Below are 15,299 nucleotides of genomic sequence, written 5' to 3'. Positions count from 1 at the left end.
TAATGTCAAGTGTCTGGAGCCGGATTTGAACTCAGGTCCTCCTGAATCCAGGGCTGGTGCTTTATCCACTGGACCACCTAACTACCCAGAGCATGGTCATTTGGAGAGGACACGCCTCGGGAAGGGTGTCACATGGGAGGTGGGTTCTAGCAGGCAGAGGTGAGAAGGGAGAGCACTCTAGGCAGGAGGGGCAGCCCAGGCAAAGGTCTGGAGGTGGGCAATGGAGTGGCAGGTCATGTGTGCAGAAAAGCAATCACTTCCCTTTTTCTCCTCCTTACTCCGAGTCCCCCCAAGCAGCCTCCCTGGGCAGCCCAGGCCTGGGCCTGACTCATCACTAATGATCAAGAATAGATTGAATCACAGGCTTGGAGCTGGGAGGGACCTGGGAGGCAGTGTGGGGGCTTGCAGAACGGGGGAATCCACCAGGCTAGTTACCTTCGGTTTTCCTAATATTTGTCGCTTCTTCTCCCCCCACTAGTTTAATTGGAGGGAGAATAATTCTTCAAGTCTGGACTTCCTGAGGGTGCTGGGTGACCTGTCTAGGACAGTGAGAAGCACACACTTCAAAGATGTGTCTTAGCTGGTGAGGGCATGTGAGTGGACCAGATAGACAGACAAAGAGAGAGAGAGACAGACAGAGAAAGGGGGGGGGCAGGGAGTGAAAGAGACAAGAGAGAGAGGAGAGACAAAGACAGGAAAGAGGGAGACAGAGAGACACAGAGCAAGGAGACAGAGACAGACAGAGATAGGAAACAGGGAGACAGAGAGAAGAGAGACAGAGACAAAGAGACACAGAGGTAGACTGTGTGTGCATGGTAGGGTGCAGCTCCCCTGGGACCATTCTCCCCATGGGTGGGCAGATGGTGCTGGTCATTGCAAACATGGAGCCTGGGACAGGTTGGGGCAGCCTGCAGGATCGAGTGCAGGTTGGGGGAGCTTAGGGGTCACCTGCTCCAGCCTCCTTATTGTAAAAATGAATAAATAACCCAATGCCCAAAGTCCTACTGGTGCTAAGTCCCAGAGCTTAAACAAAGCTTAAAGGCAGATCCTTTGGCCCAAATAATAATAACAAATATTCTTGTTATAATAGGCAGCATTACTATAGGGCCTTAAGGTTTACAAAGCACTTTCACAATATCATCTAATTTTATCTTTACAACAACCCTGGGTAATAGGTGCTATTATTATCCCTCCTTTAGAGATGAAGGAACTGAGGCTTAGTGACTTGTCCTCAAGGTCCCACAGCTAACTCCGGAAGGATTTGAGCTCAGGTCCTTGGCATTCTGAGCCCGAGGCTTTATCCACTACCCCAGGTAGCTACCTCGGTGCCATCTGACTGTTAGGGTTGAAGATGGTGACTATTCCCAAACCATAAAGAAATAACCAGGGCAGCTAGGTGGTGCAATGGATAAAGTACCAGTCATGGATTCAGAAGGACCTGAGTTCAAATCCGACCTCAGACACTTGACACTTACTAGCTGTGTGGCCTTGGGCAAGTCACTTAACCCTCGTTGCCCTGCAAAAAAAACCCCAAACCCCAAAAAACCCAAACCCAAAAACAAAACAAAAAGAAAAAGAAATAACCGGTGGAGTATCTAGGGAGGGTTGGAATTTTTTTGGTTTACTGTTCCCTTCACTAACAGAGAAAATCCAACATTTCCCATGATCTCTGAGAGCCCTTCAAGGTCCAAGGCCTAGCTAATGATTCTGAGACCAAAAATGCCCCAGTTTTTTTAGAAAAAAACAAACATTTTGTTTCCTTCCCAAGGTGAGAAGAATAAGTGACATTTTCTGTTCCTAACTCTTGGATGAACCCACGCCCAGCCTGGCCAGGGGTCTGGTCCAAACCCTTGGGATCCTCCACAGAGACCAAGGCCAGCTGTGAGTCCCGAATCCCTGATGTACTGGATCCCCAACATGCTGGATTCTTGGTGTGCTATATCCCCAATGTGCTAGATCCCCAGCATGCTAGATCCCCCATGTGTTGGATTCCTGACATGCTGGATCCCTGGTGTGCTGAATCCCCAACATGCTGGATCCTCAACGTGCCAGCTGCAACGTCTCACCTCCCTCATCCTATCTATCTATGAGTTTAGGGGAAATTCCTCAGAAACCCAGACCCTCCTGAACCTGCAGAAGCAGGGACACTTGGGGGGCAAGCCCACCACACCCATCGGCTGACCCATCTGCATCCAGGGTGGATTTCAGTGGGAATAGAAAGTGGAAGGAGCTCTCTTGAAATCCCCGGGAAGGGGAAAAGAGCAGCCCCTCGTCCTCAGGCTGTGATTCCTCCCCAGGACGCGTTGGAAAGAATTTGGGATCATCCCAGCTGAGGGTCTGCTGCCTGACCCCAGGAGCTCTGTCCCAGGGACCCAGAAAGTGCTTCTATGTGGAAAATCTGTTGGGAAAATGTCTCATTTTATCTTATTTGTTTGTTATTGTTTCCTTACCTCATTATGACTTTTGGATGTTTCTGGAGCCGAGAGTTTAGCCTCAGCAGCATGGGAGCTGCAGCAGGGCCGTGGGGCCTTCTCCCTGAGTCCAGGCCCAATTACATGAAGATACCACCACTCCTACACCCCACTGTGTGGCCCTTATGGTTTGCAGAACACGTTCCTCCCAAGACCATTGGGAGGGTAGAGGGTGGGAAGCTTATTGTGCCCATTTTCCAGAAGAAGAACCAGAGGTTCAGAGAGGCAAGCTAGCCTGGAGGGCAGTGGGTGCCTGGATTTGAATTCCATCCCTAGTATGTTCTAGTGCTGTGATCATGGGCGGATCCCTCCTCTTTGGCCCAAAGCTCATGCAGCCCCTGCTGGTCTCCTAGTCGTGGCTGGCCTCACACGGGCACTGCTCCCAAGCACCTTCTCTCTAGGAGCTCCGTACCTTCTAAGAGGGTGAAAGTCCAAGGATCTAGAAAGGAGCCCCCTCCCTGCACTGTGATTTGGAAGAGCAGCACACCCCCCCATCAGACCCTATCCATTGTCTGGGGAAGGACGGGGGCAAACGAATCAGTTCAGGCATCTCCATGGTGGAGAAGACAATTAAGCTGTGGACCGACTGTCTGTCTGTCGGGAGATCCTTCAGGAAGCAGGAGAGCTGGGGCAGGGCCTTCTTGTGGTTGCCCTGGTAGCTCTGGGGGTACCCGAGGGGCTGATGGGAGGAGCAGGCACGTGGAAGAGAGAAGTGCTAGTGGGGAGTCCAGATTTCTCTTCAGGGTCTTCTCTCTGCCCCTTCCAGCCCTCTCCCTCACACTCCAGCCTTGCTCCCACCTATCTTCTCATACTGGAATGGAATGAGCATCTCCTGACATCTCAGTCATGAGAGAAAAAGGGTAGGACTCTGGCTCTCAAGTCAGAGGAGCTGGGTTCAAATCATGCCCCTGACACTTCCTTAGTTGAGTCACTTAGTCTCCAGGGGTCTCTGCTTTCCCATTTCTACAATGTGGGGAAGTGGAGGGAGGGAACCAGGCCTAGAATATCATAAATAAAACTTGACAGCAACTAAACTAACTGAGGCCAGTAGCAATGACCAATGATAAGAGAGTCCTGGAGAAGAGAACAGAGGGAGGGGACTATGGGAGCAGAATGTGGCATACAGTGTCTGAGGGTCCTCTTGTTGGGAAGTGGAATGTCTCAGGAAATGATTGTAATAGGAAAAGGAAAAGGCACCAATAAAACATTAAGAAAAAGAGAAAATGCTGGCAAACCCTTCAGCCGGACTGGGCCTTGGGGCCAAGAGGGAACGAGAGTACGGTGCCCTGCCACGCCAGGCCCCTGCATAGAAGAGGTGGTGACAGGAAGCTGGGCTCCCTGGGTCCTTTCCTGTAAGTGCCAGGATTGGAGCCTTCTCCCCCTAGTCCTCTGCCCAGAAGAGGCTCCCACTGTGCTCTGTGGCCTCTCCCTGGGTTTCTGGAAGGTGCTGAGAAATGTGGGACCCCTGGACAATGTGGCAGACTGGGCATTCGGGGCACAGTTGGCAAAGGCCGGGGTGAAGCCAGCCAGCCGCAGCCATCAGGCTCCTGACTCTCCAGTGCTTGTGTCTGGGCTGTGTTCTCTCCTTGGCCAATGCAGGGGCTCTGATTTAATCATTTCCTTCCACACCAGGCCAGCAGCAGAGAAGGCCTAGAGCCCCAGGGGTCCTAGGAAATGACCAAGCACGGCTCCTGAGGAATCTTGTTGGGGGTGGGGGGAGGAAGCTCTTGTATTCCTGGAGCCTCAACTCTCCTTCCACTCTGCTCCATGGGCACGGGGGGAGAGGAAGGGTGCTGCTTTAGAGGTTCATGGGACATTAGAGCTGGGACGGGCCTTAGAACACTGAAAGTCAGAGCAGGAAGGGCCCTTAGAACATAGAACACAGAATGTCAGAGCTGAGATGGGCCCTTAGAACATAGAAAGTCAGAACTGGGAGGGCCCTTAGAACATAGAATGTCAGAGCTGGGACGGGCCCTTAGAACATAGAACATGGAATGTCAGAGCTAGGAGGGCCCTTAGAACATGGAACACGGAATGTCAGAGCTGGGAGGGCCCTTAGAACATAGAACACGGAATGTCAGAGCTGGGAGGGCCCTTAGAACATAGAACACAGAATGTTGTAGCCAAGAGCTAGCTCTATTCCACCTTCACCCTACTCACACAAGCCCACATCACCTCTGTCCCAAGCTATCTTAATGGCTCTCCTAATTGAAGATCAATTGTTTCAATTCTAATAGTTTCAGGCCAACTGCCAGAGATGTTCTCAGTCTGATCTCTCCACTCGCCTGTGCAGTGAACCCCAGCAGCTAGCTCCCTCCTCTCTAGAATCAAATGCAAACCCTTTTGTTTGGCATTCAAGGCCCTTTATAATCAGGCCCCAACCTTCCTTCCTAGCATCATTATTCATCCCTGCCCCACTCTCCCTTTGCTGGCCTTCTTGCTGCTCCTTTGCACACATCACCAAGCCTTTGCACTGGATGTGGCTCTGCCTGGTAGAATTCCTAACTTCTCTTAAGACTCGGCTCAAGCGCCACCTCCTATGGGAAGCCTGCCATGTTTTCCACGCTGCTCATGCCCTCCGGTCTAAGCCCGGCACATGGCGATACATAACCCACGATTGGGGCGCGCAGATCATAGCCTATTAAAAGCAAAGGAGAAAAAAAAAAGGCAAAGGAGAGGGGCAGCTAGGTGGCACAGTGGATAGAGCATCAGCTCTGGAGTCAGGAGGACCTGAGTTCAAATCCGGCCTCAGACCCTTAACATTTACTAGCTGTGTGACCCTGGGCAAGTCACTTAACCCCAATTGTCTCACCCCCTCCAAAAACAAGCAAAGGAGAACTCGGAGATGATCGTGTCTCACCCCGCATCTGACAGATGAGGAACTGAAGCCGGGTGAGGGGCACACTGAGATCACACGCCCTAGGGAGCAGAGCTGGTCACGGGTCTCACCGCCTCAGTCCATGTTGCCTCTGTCTTGGTGACTGTTGATGAAAGAACGCGGGCGAGGAGGTAGGAGATCTGCTTTCTTCCTATTCTTGGCTTTGCTACCAAGAGCTAACTGTGAACCTCAGTTTCCCTTTCTATAAAAGCAAGCGGTGGCCCCCGCCCAGCCTCTAGTTAGACACTGCCCCACATGTTCCGTGACCCCAACTCTATCCGAGGTCTTCTGGCATTTCCCGGCCTCCATGACCGCCCTGCCTCCTGCCTGGGCCAGGCCTGGTTGCCCCCAACCCCGACCCCCCAACATGTTATTAACTTGGTCCTTAATTCCTTTTTCTAATTCCCATTCAGTGAAACGCCGCTGAATGGTCTCCTTCCGCTCCCCCAGGACAGCCGCCCGGCCCCTCGTGCGGGCCGCCCCCCGGGATTCCCAGGCTCCGGCCAGTTTTCCATCACCCCTGAAGTGCCAGGAGCCCAGCTCTTTTTAATTAATTTTTCATACGACATTCCAGGAGGGTGTTGAGTCAAAGACCCAAGAGTAAGGAGGGCTAATCCCTCAAGAGCTCTTGGGGATGAGTTTCTGTTGGGGACTCCAAGCCACTGGGTTGGCCTGACAACCCTGATCTCCGCTCTTGTCCGAGCAGACCTTGGTCTTACGGGTGCATGGGCGTGGGGGGTTCTCTGGGGCGGAGCCAGATGAGCCACGCCCCTGCCGACCTTCACTTTGCTTACCCTAAAATAACCTTACACTTTAAAGGGGGTGGGGAGGGCGGCTGGGCTGGAGAGTCCAGGGCCCGCCTCCCTCTGTTCCCTTCAGGATTCTAGAGACCCCAGCAAGGCTTCAGAATCTGACAGGAGAGAGGAGCAGTGACCAGGAAGGCCCCTCCGACATTCCTGGACAAAGAAGGGGGTCAAACGGCCTTTGTCAGACGCCTCCAGGAACAGGGTCCCTTCTCCCCAGGGCAGCTCCCTCCACCCCACCCCAGGCTTCTTCTCCGGGATAAACGCCCGAAGATTCCTTCATGGCGGGGAGTCCTCCTTCAGACACTCCCACTGGTCAATGTCTTTCCTAAGTTAAGGTGCCCCAGCTGAGCAGCCTTCAGGATGCGGCCTGATTAGACTCAGGACAGAGGCCCTGATGCCTCTCATGGCATGGACATTCTGATTCTCTCCCCCGCCCCCATGACCTTAGGGTCAAGTCCACCTTCTGGACAGCCATCTAACCCTATTGCCTCATGTTGAGCTTGTGGTCCACTAGCACCCCCAGAGCCTTTTCAGATGAACTGATGTCTAGCACCTTCCCAATCTTAAACTGGGTCTAGGACTGGCAAAAGCTCTTCAGCTCGGCTGTTTCCAAGTGGAAATTCATCAGCATGCTCTAACCCTTCAAAGGATCATGGAGGACTTTGCTTTCTTGGTGCCCTTTATCCAGTGTAATCTTAGCAGAGGAAGCTATTAACAAAAGACATGCCCACCAAAATAATTACTAAAGTCATCCCTTAATTAGTTTATTTGCCTCATCTCTCTCCTGCTGGGCCAGACACAATAGTGTACACGATTCCCTGAATGGGTTGGAGCCAATGGATTGGTAGTTGGGAGCGTAATGGGAGCGTAGATTGGTAGTTTGGGGTAATGGAAATAGTCGAGAAGAACCCAGGAACCTCTGGGCTGACAGAGCCACTAATGGCAGGTCTCAGGAATTCTATTCCTTTCTCCGGGCCTCAGCTTTTCCACCTGCAAAATAGGTCTTTGTAGGTACTCTACAGATGACTAAACTAAAGCCCACAAAGAGATGAGAAATTCTAACCTAAAAGATGGAAATGAGCAACAGGGAGAGTAATAGGTTCTCAGGGTTGTTCCGGTTTCACAAAGCTGAGAGTAACCCCTGCTGTGAGAATTCCTGTCACTTATAAGGCTGACAGCCCTCTGTGACTTTGTAGGTGACTATGAGATTGTCCAGTTGTGTCTGACTCTTCACGATCCCATTTGGGGTTTTCTTGGTAGAGATACTGGAGCATTTTGCCATTTCCTTCTCTAGCTCATTTTACAGATGAGAAAACTGAGGCAAACAAGGTGAAATGACTTGCCCAGGGTCATACAGTTGGAAGTTTCTGAGGACAGATTTGAACTAGGATCTTCCTGACTCTAGGCCCAGAGCTCTACCCACTGAGCCACTTGGCTGCCCTGCTCGGCACACAGAAGGTTCACTTGATGAATGCTCGTTGACTTGACAGAGAATGGAGGGTCTGAAGAACCAGACTTCAAACCCTCCTCCACCCAAACACTGGAACCTTCCCATTGACCCCACAATAAAATGGTTCCAAAGGTCCAGAATCTCTGTGCTGAGGCCCACCCTGGACTGATCCTGTGGCTGTCTTTTGTGTGGGACCCTAGAAAATCTGTGACCCAGCTGGTCTCGAGGTCAGTCAAAGACTCTTCTGGGGCAGGGACAGGGGCAGCCAGGAGTGACCACCCCCAGAGAGTCCCCAGGCCTGAGCCCAGGCTCAAGCCTTTGGAGCCGCTTCCTCCCCTCTAGAATCAAGAGCACCTGGGTTCAAATCCACATATGCCTGACCGAGGCACCTGGCTCACCCCCAGGACTAGCTGGGCTGGAGTCTGGAAGAGAGGAGCTTCGGGGTCCCTGCCAGCTCGGTGACCCCCCTGTACTGCTACATATGCCTGCGTGTAAATGCTGGGGGGCAGACCTCTGATTTCCCTGAAACAGAACATTTCCAGTGTGACAGCTCCCTCCATCAACCCAGGCCAGCAAATCGCTTGTGACTTCTGGTAGAGGGCTGCCCAGGGCCTTGGAAAGGGCAGCTCCTTGTCCAGGGGCACCGAGACAGTGCGGGTAGGAGGCAGGGCAGGGACCAGTCTTCCCAGCTGTGAGGCCAGACCTGGCTTCTCCTGGGACGAAGGCTTCCATCAATGGAAGGACCATGACCTCTGCCTGGAGCATCCCATGTAAGGGCAGTTTTTCACGAGTGGAACTTGAAAAGTTCTTGAGGAGACCTGGGTCTGGCTGAGGCCTGGCAGCCTCATTCTCGGGGTCCCGGTAGCTCGGGGGGGGTCTGTGCGCCTGCCTCCTCATGTGGCCCCACCTCAGGGCATTGGAGCACCTCCGTGGACCTCCAAGGGCTGGGGGGGGGGCAGGCTTAGGCCTCCATGGCTCAAGGACCAGGCAGCATCTCCAGCCTCAAACAAGAGAAGGCTCTGCTCACTTTCAGAAGCCCTCTGAATCCTGGGAAAGTAAAGTCTAGCTCATTAGGGCAGATGAGGCAACCCCCGATCCCTTTGACTCTTTTTTTAAAAGGATTAATGCTTATTAAAGCTTCTATCTCACATCAGAGCTGGGCTGCAGGGCAGGGGGGAGGGGGCGGGTCAGCACACACCTTTAGACCCAGCTGTGGGCTAGGGGATATGGGAGAGGGGGCACCAGAGGCTCAGAGAGTCTTCCCTTCCCCTCCCCTCCAGGAGCCCAGAGACTGCTGGGAGAAACAAGACTCAGCTGAGTCCTATTCCTCCTCTTCTTCTTCTTCTTCTTCTTCTTTTTTTTTTTTAGCGAGGCAATTGGGGTTAAGTGACTGGCCCAGGGTCACACAGCTAGTAAGTGTTAAGTGTCTGAGGCTGGGTTTGAACTCAGGTCCTCCTGACTCCAGGGCCGGTGCTCTATCCACTGCGCCACCTAGCTGCCCCCAGTCCTATTCTTCCAGGCTTTAAGACCTACAAGGTACTTTCCTCCCAATAGCCCAGGGAGGAAGTCCCGTTTGATGGATGAGGAAACAGGGACTTGGCCCTGATCCTGCAGGGAGACCGCACCCAGCTGATGCCTCTGGGGGGCCACGGTCTAGGAAGGACCTTGGTCAGCTGGAAATTGTCCAGAGGAAGATGACCAGAATGGGAGATCCTAATGCCTGAGGCTTCAAAGGATCCGAGGAAGAGACTGGGGAGGTTCGGCATGGAGAAGCTGGGGGATAACTAATGGGGGAGATGCACGATGACTGTTATTTGTGCGTAGGAGGGCTTAGACAGCAGAGAGAGAGAGAGAGCACTGGCCTGAGTTCAAATCCAGCCTCAGAACCTTACTAGCTGTGTGACCCAGGGCAAATCACTTTGCCCCTGTCTGTCTCAGTTTCCCATCTGGCTTGTGGAACAGGGATTGCCTTCATTCAGCTTGGTCCCAGGGGTGGGGGATGGGGGGAGTTACCAAGAACCAAATCGAAGGAGCGCTACCCAAAGCGAGATGTGCTACTTTGGGAGTTAGGGAGTGAACTCCTCATCACTGGAGGTGTTCAAGTAAACAGTCAGTGTACACTTTAAGGAGGGCATAGTAATAATAATAATAGCTAGCACTTAAATTGTGATATAAGGTTTGCAAATAGCTTTATGTAAATTGTCTCGTTGGGTTGGATCTTCACCGCAACCCTAGGAGGTAGGTGATATTAATATCATTTCCATTTTACAGTAGAGGAAACTGAGGCTGGGAGAGGGGGAGGGAGTAAGGAAGTCAAAGCCAGTGAGCGATTGAAATGGGGAGTAAACTCAGTGCGCTAACCACTAGGCTGCCTGGGACCATGGAAGGAACGCTGTCAGTGGTCGGACGACATGGGCCAAGAGTTGGCCAGGGCTGAGCTACTCTGGGCTCTTCCAGTGGTGATGAGCTCCAGCAGCCCTGGCCCTGCTGAGGATGGAGAGGCGGCCGGGAAGGAGTGCTCTGGGGCGGCTCTGCTGCCGCACCCGGAGAGGAAGGGCCGGGGAAGGAGGCCCCCAAGTTCTGCTCTCTGGCGGCCTCCCTCCCTTCCCCTTCGGCCCTTTCCTGTCCCTTCAGAGCCCTCCCCAGGCAGCCTCTCATTTCCTCTTCCTCTCCTTTGTGCTCTGCCTGACCTTCGGGCACCAGTCGCCGTGTATTATTGTTGCTGTTTATAACACCCCCCCTCCCACGTGATCACCCCCCCTTATCGGCTTTCACCCCCTCCCAAGGGCAGCTGGGGACAGCGAGGGCCTTCTCCACCCTCATCTGTCTTGTACCTGAGCAAATGTTCCTTCCTTCCTTCCTTCCTTCCTTCCTTCCTTCCTTCCTTCCTTCCTTCCTTCCTTCCTTCCTTCCTTCCTTCCTTCCTTCGTTCATTCAGCAATCATTCATTCAGCAATCATTCATTCATTCATTCATTCAACCACCACCCACCACAATCTCTCTATCATCCTAGGAAGCCGACTCAAGCACCTTTAAGTTACTACCAGCCAGCTAGGGACCCTCCAGGATTGAGACCATCTTCCTGGGCTCTGGCCCCAGAGGCTACTCACCAAGCGTTGGCTGAATTAGGGCAGAAGGAAGGGCAGGTGTCTCCTACCTAAGGGAGGCTCTCAGCCTCAGGTATCTACAGAATCCCAATGCCTGCAGTGACAACAGGCACTTTAGTGTTTTAGGCTTTGAGGTAAAAGAAAAATGGGCAGGGAGGAAAAATTCAGCAGCGGCAGGGCCCCCCAGTCTGCCCCGGGCTGCCTCCTCACTGGAGGACTTCAGGCAAAGGCTGGATGTATAGAGGCCATTCACATTCAGGTATGGCTTGGGTAACCTGGTGTCTATGGTCTTCTTCAGCTCTGAGATACCGTGATCCCATGGTTGACTTAAAATGTTGTACACTGGAGCCAGAGGTCCTGAGTTCAAATCTAGCCTTTATGTCTTACCCATTCATTGTGTGACCCTGGGTATGTCTCTTCATCTCTCTAGGCCAGCCTTGTCACTTCACAAGCCAAAGCCAATACTCCTCGCCTGGGCCCTTCCCTCAGTAGACTATAAGCTCCATCAGGGTAGACATTGTCTTTCTTTTTGTATTTATCAATCCAACTCATTGCAAGTCACGGCATCTGCCATGGTCCTCTTTGAGAATGAAGGACGAACAACAACAAGAAGAACATATCCTTCATTTTAGCGAAGCACTTGGTCTATAAAATGTTTAACAAGTGCCTGCTTGTTCATTCCTTTGTCCCTTCTTCATAATGGGAGGGGGCTGTCTAACTGGATGTTATCCAAGATCAACCTGTGACCTCACGACCTGAACGCAGAAACACTGAATGTGGAACAGAAAAGATGTGTCTGTTCTGAAACCTTCTTCCTGATGTTTCAAGGGCTGTTCTCACAAACAATGCCCTTCTACCCACTTTGATGTCCCCCATTTCTCCAACCTCTGAAGGTAAAAACAGCCATTTCCAGTCTTTGAAGCCTCCCCTAATCCCCACATGCATTGCCCAAATGGGGAGGGGGGAGATCATCACTGACCGAAGAAATTGTTTTCTTTCTCCCTTCCTTTTTTCCTTCCTTCTTCCCTCCCTCCCTCCCTCCCTCCTTTCTTCATTCCTTTCTTCTTTCTTTTCCTCCCTCCCTCCCTTTCTTCCTTCCTTGCATCTTTCCTTTCTTTCTCTTGTTTTCCTTCCTTCTGCCTGCCTTTTTCTCTCTTTCCCCTTGGTTGCTGCTTTTGGGTGTCGACTTCCTTTGGAATCTCTGGGCCCTTAGCGGATGGACATGCCAGGGCTGGGCCAGGGAGGCCTTCCTTTGCTTTCAAAGGCTCAGGACCTCTGATGATCTCAGCGTTCCAGGGACCTCAGGGGGTGTGAAATTTCTGCAGAGATGATTTCCCTTCCAGCAGGGAAGGGACAGCTCAGGGAAAGTGTCTTCTCTGTAGACATCCCCAGTGCCCCGAGGGTGTGACTGTGGGCTGGAGTGGACGTGTGAGCTCATCCCTTTAGAAGCTCACTCCAGCGGATGCAGACACAGATGCAGGCGCATGTGAGGCACGCCTGCCCACCCCGTGTGACCAGTGTCCATTTCCTCTCTTCCACTCCATACTGGGGGGTGGGGGTGGGAGGATGTACTCAGAATGGTCCCTGTTATTACGCCACCATCGGCAGTTCTCGCTTTCTGGGCCCTTAGCTGGTCACACAAGGCTGGGCAGAGGGAGAAGGGGAGTCACTGAGAGGAGAGCCAGGTGCTGGAGGAGGCATTCCAAGCTGCTGTCTTGGTGAGGTCTTCCCACTCCTTCCCAAACACATTGGCACAATCAGACTTCTTGCTACACCAAAGGTGGCCCGAGAGTTCCATTGGGAAGGGTGGCTCTCTGGGGTCTGCTTTTACCCTCCTCAGAGTTCTCCCTGCACCTCTTCTGGCCAGGGCTTTTTCTCTGTCCAGCCCGGAGCTTGGCTCCCACCCAGGCTCAGCCTGTGTGCCCTGGGCTCTTTATTTACTGTGGATCCTCCCTCCAAGGGATGAATGAATGAATGAATGAATGAATGAATGAATGAATGAATGAATGAATGAATGAATGAATGAATGAACAACCCTGCCCCCTTGTTGTTTGTCCTTCCTGTTTGAAGAGGATCAATGACATCATGGTGAGGTCTTGGCTTGTGCATGAATTGGATGAAAGTGAGGCAGAGCTGCACAAAGTCTTCAGCCTCTCTCTTCCCGAGTCTTCACAGTCCAGTGGCAGGACAAAAGTCAGGACAACAGGTGATGGCCTGGGAAGCAGTTCATGGATGGTATTGATGTCTTTGATGTCTGACCAGGCTCTGAGCGCCCCCCACCACCTCCTTCAGCTGCCTCCGTGGCCCTTGGGACAAATTGTTCTCAGCCACCCATTCCACTGAGGGAAGTCTTCTCGTGCTTAAGTGTGGTGTTCATCCCCTAACTCACCAATGACTTTGTGATCCATTGCTTACCCTCAGCCTGGTTTGGCCCGTCAGCTGAAACAATTTACTGCGGTTTAGCCACTGTATGTGCTACAGCTTCTTGGAGCCACAGGTGAGAGTTGGTGGGGGGGCAGGTGGACACCAAAGGTGGATGAGCAGTCCTGAGAAGGACCCCGAAGCCCTCCCACCTTAGGTGCTAATCCTCCCTGAACACCCCTTTCATCCTTATCCCCACCCCAGGGGACTAAGCCTGCAGGGACTCAAAGCCCCCCTAGGCCAATTCCTCACCTGACAGAGGAGGAAACTGAGGCCCACAGAGGGTGACGGATCTCCCCAAGGCTGCCCAGGATGCACATTAGCAGAGTCAGGTTCTCTGATCCCAACTCCAGCTGGAGTTAAGGTCAAGCACACTGGCCTAAGTGTTCAGACAGGGTTTTCTTTGGGCCACTTTTGTACTTCTCAAGTCCTGAGGATCCCACTGGGCCCCCAGGGTCTTTCCCTGACAGTGGCTTCACCGTCCCCTTCTCCTGTTTTGCCAGGACCCTGAGGGAGGGGGCATTGGGGCTGTGACTTCTAAGCCCCCACTTGTCCTGCGTTTCAATGGCCTGGTAACTATTTTCATTCTGTCCTTCCCTGTCCAAAGTCATTCTCTTTGGAAGAGAAAACAGAAGTCCCCAGAGGAATGGGCAGCTCTGCTTTCTCACCGGCGTCCATTAATGTTGTCTCCCTCACACCTCACCCAGTGGACCCGTCTGCTCCTTGATCTCTGTTTCCACAGTACAGAGGCCCTACAGACCTACGAGTCCCTGCCCACCAGAAGCTTACATTCGCCCAGGTTTGGGGAGGGGGAGATGGAGCACAAGGCACATTCACGATAAATGTGAAATCATTTGGGAGCCACCAAGGGGGGAGGGTCTTGTGGGACAGGCGCGGTGCCTGATGGGAGCTAGTTTCTGAGATACAAAGGTGAAGGGGGAGGACATCCAGGTACAGGGAACAGACTGAGAAGAAGAAAAAGCAAAACATGCAAGGCTCCCTACGACAAGCAGCAGGTGGGAAGCGTGTCGAGGACAGAGGGGTGATAGGAAGCCACGGAGGTTTTTAAAGCAGAGGACTGACACGAAGGCCCAAGGAAATCCTGGTGTGGGAAGTGTCTCCAACGAGGCAGCTCACAACCCGTCTAGAATGTAGTCTACAAGACCTAGGGCATTCATCACTTGAGACACGCAGGTGAAGGGATGTGCCGAGGGCCACATGGCTCATAACCAGTCGATGATGATTGTCACCCAGTCTTCAAAGGCAGCTAGGTGGTGCAGTGGACAGAGCACCAGGCCCAGAGTTAGGAAGACATGGGTTCAAACCTGGCCTCAGGCACTTAGCTGTGTGACCCTAGGCAAGTCATTCAATCCAGTCTGCCTCTGTTTTCTCATCTGTCAAGTGAAGGAGCTGGGCTCAGTGACCTCTCAGGCCGTGGAGATTCCCCCAGGATCACCAAACATGTCGGGTCTCGGACCTACCTGGAAAGTGCTAATACACATCTGTAGTTCTCCAAGGGGCCCAAATGCAGCCAGGCTTGGAACTGACAGAGAAGGAGAAGTAGGCGCCGGGCAGTGAGGGACTTGAGATGGAGAGTGTGGCTTCCACACCTGCTTAGGGGCCTCTTGCTTCTGCAGCTCATGAGCAGGAGCATCCGGTGACTGGTGGGCTCCGTCTGCCAGAGAAGAGTCCCATCAAAGCCCAGAAGGCTGTGATGGGGCAGATCGCAATGCCCTGGAGGGTCAGCCTCTCGGAAGGTGACCAGGGATGGCAGAATCTGGGAAAGGCGTGGCCGAAGATGATGGAGGCACCACGTGGGACGTGCTCAGAAACATCGGCTTCTCCAGGCCCAGATTCCAAAAGGTGAGTCTTAAAGATAGAGAAGGAGGTTGTGGTGAGGGGGGCCATCAGCATGGAAGACAGACGTTAGTGAGGCAGAGAGACAGGACAACACTTAGCACAGTGCCTGCAGCATAGTAACTACTTGCTATACATATTCATTGATTACACTGGAATGGAGAGTGTGACTAGAGAGTAGGAAATATAAAAATATATACACACATGACATATGAAGGATATATGTGTACATACATACACAGATACACATATGTGTATACATATGCACAGATATAATCCTATATATGTGCCTATAATCTATTAAGAGAG

The sequence above is a fragment of the Dromiciops gliroides genome, chromosome 6 (genome assembly GCF_019393635.1).
Source record: "Dromiciops gliroides isolate mDroGli1 chromosome 6, mDroGli1.pri, whole genome shotgun sequence".
Classification (NCBI taxonomy): domain Eukaryota; kingdom Metazoa; phylum Chordata; class Mammalia; order Microbiotheria; family Microbiotheriidae; genus Dromiciops; species Dromiciops gliroides.
Note: the sequence above shows the minus strand (reverse complement) of the source record.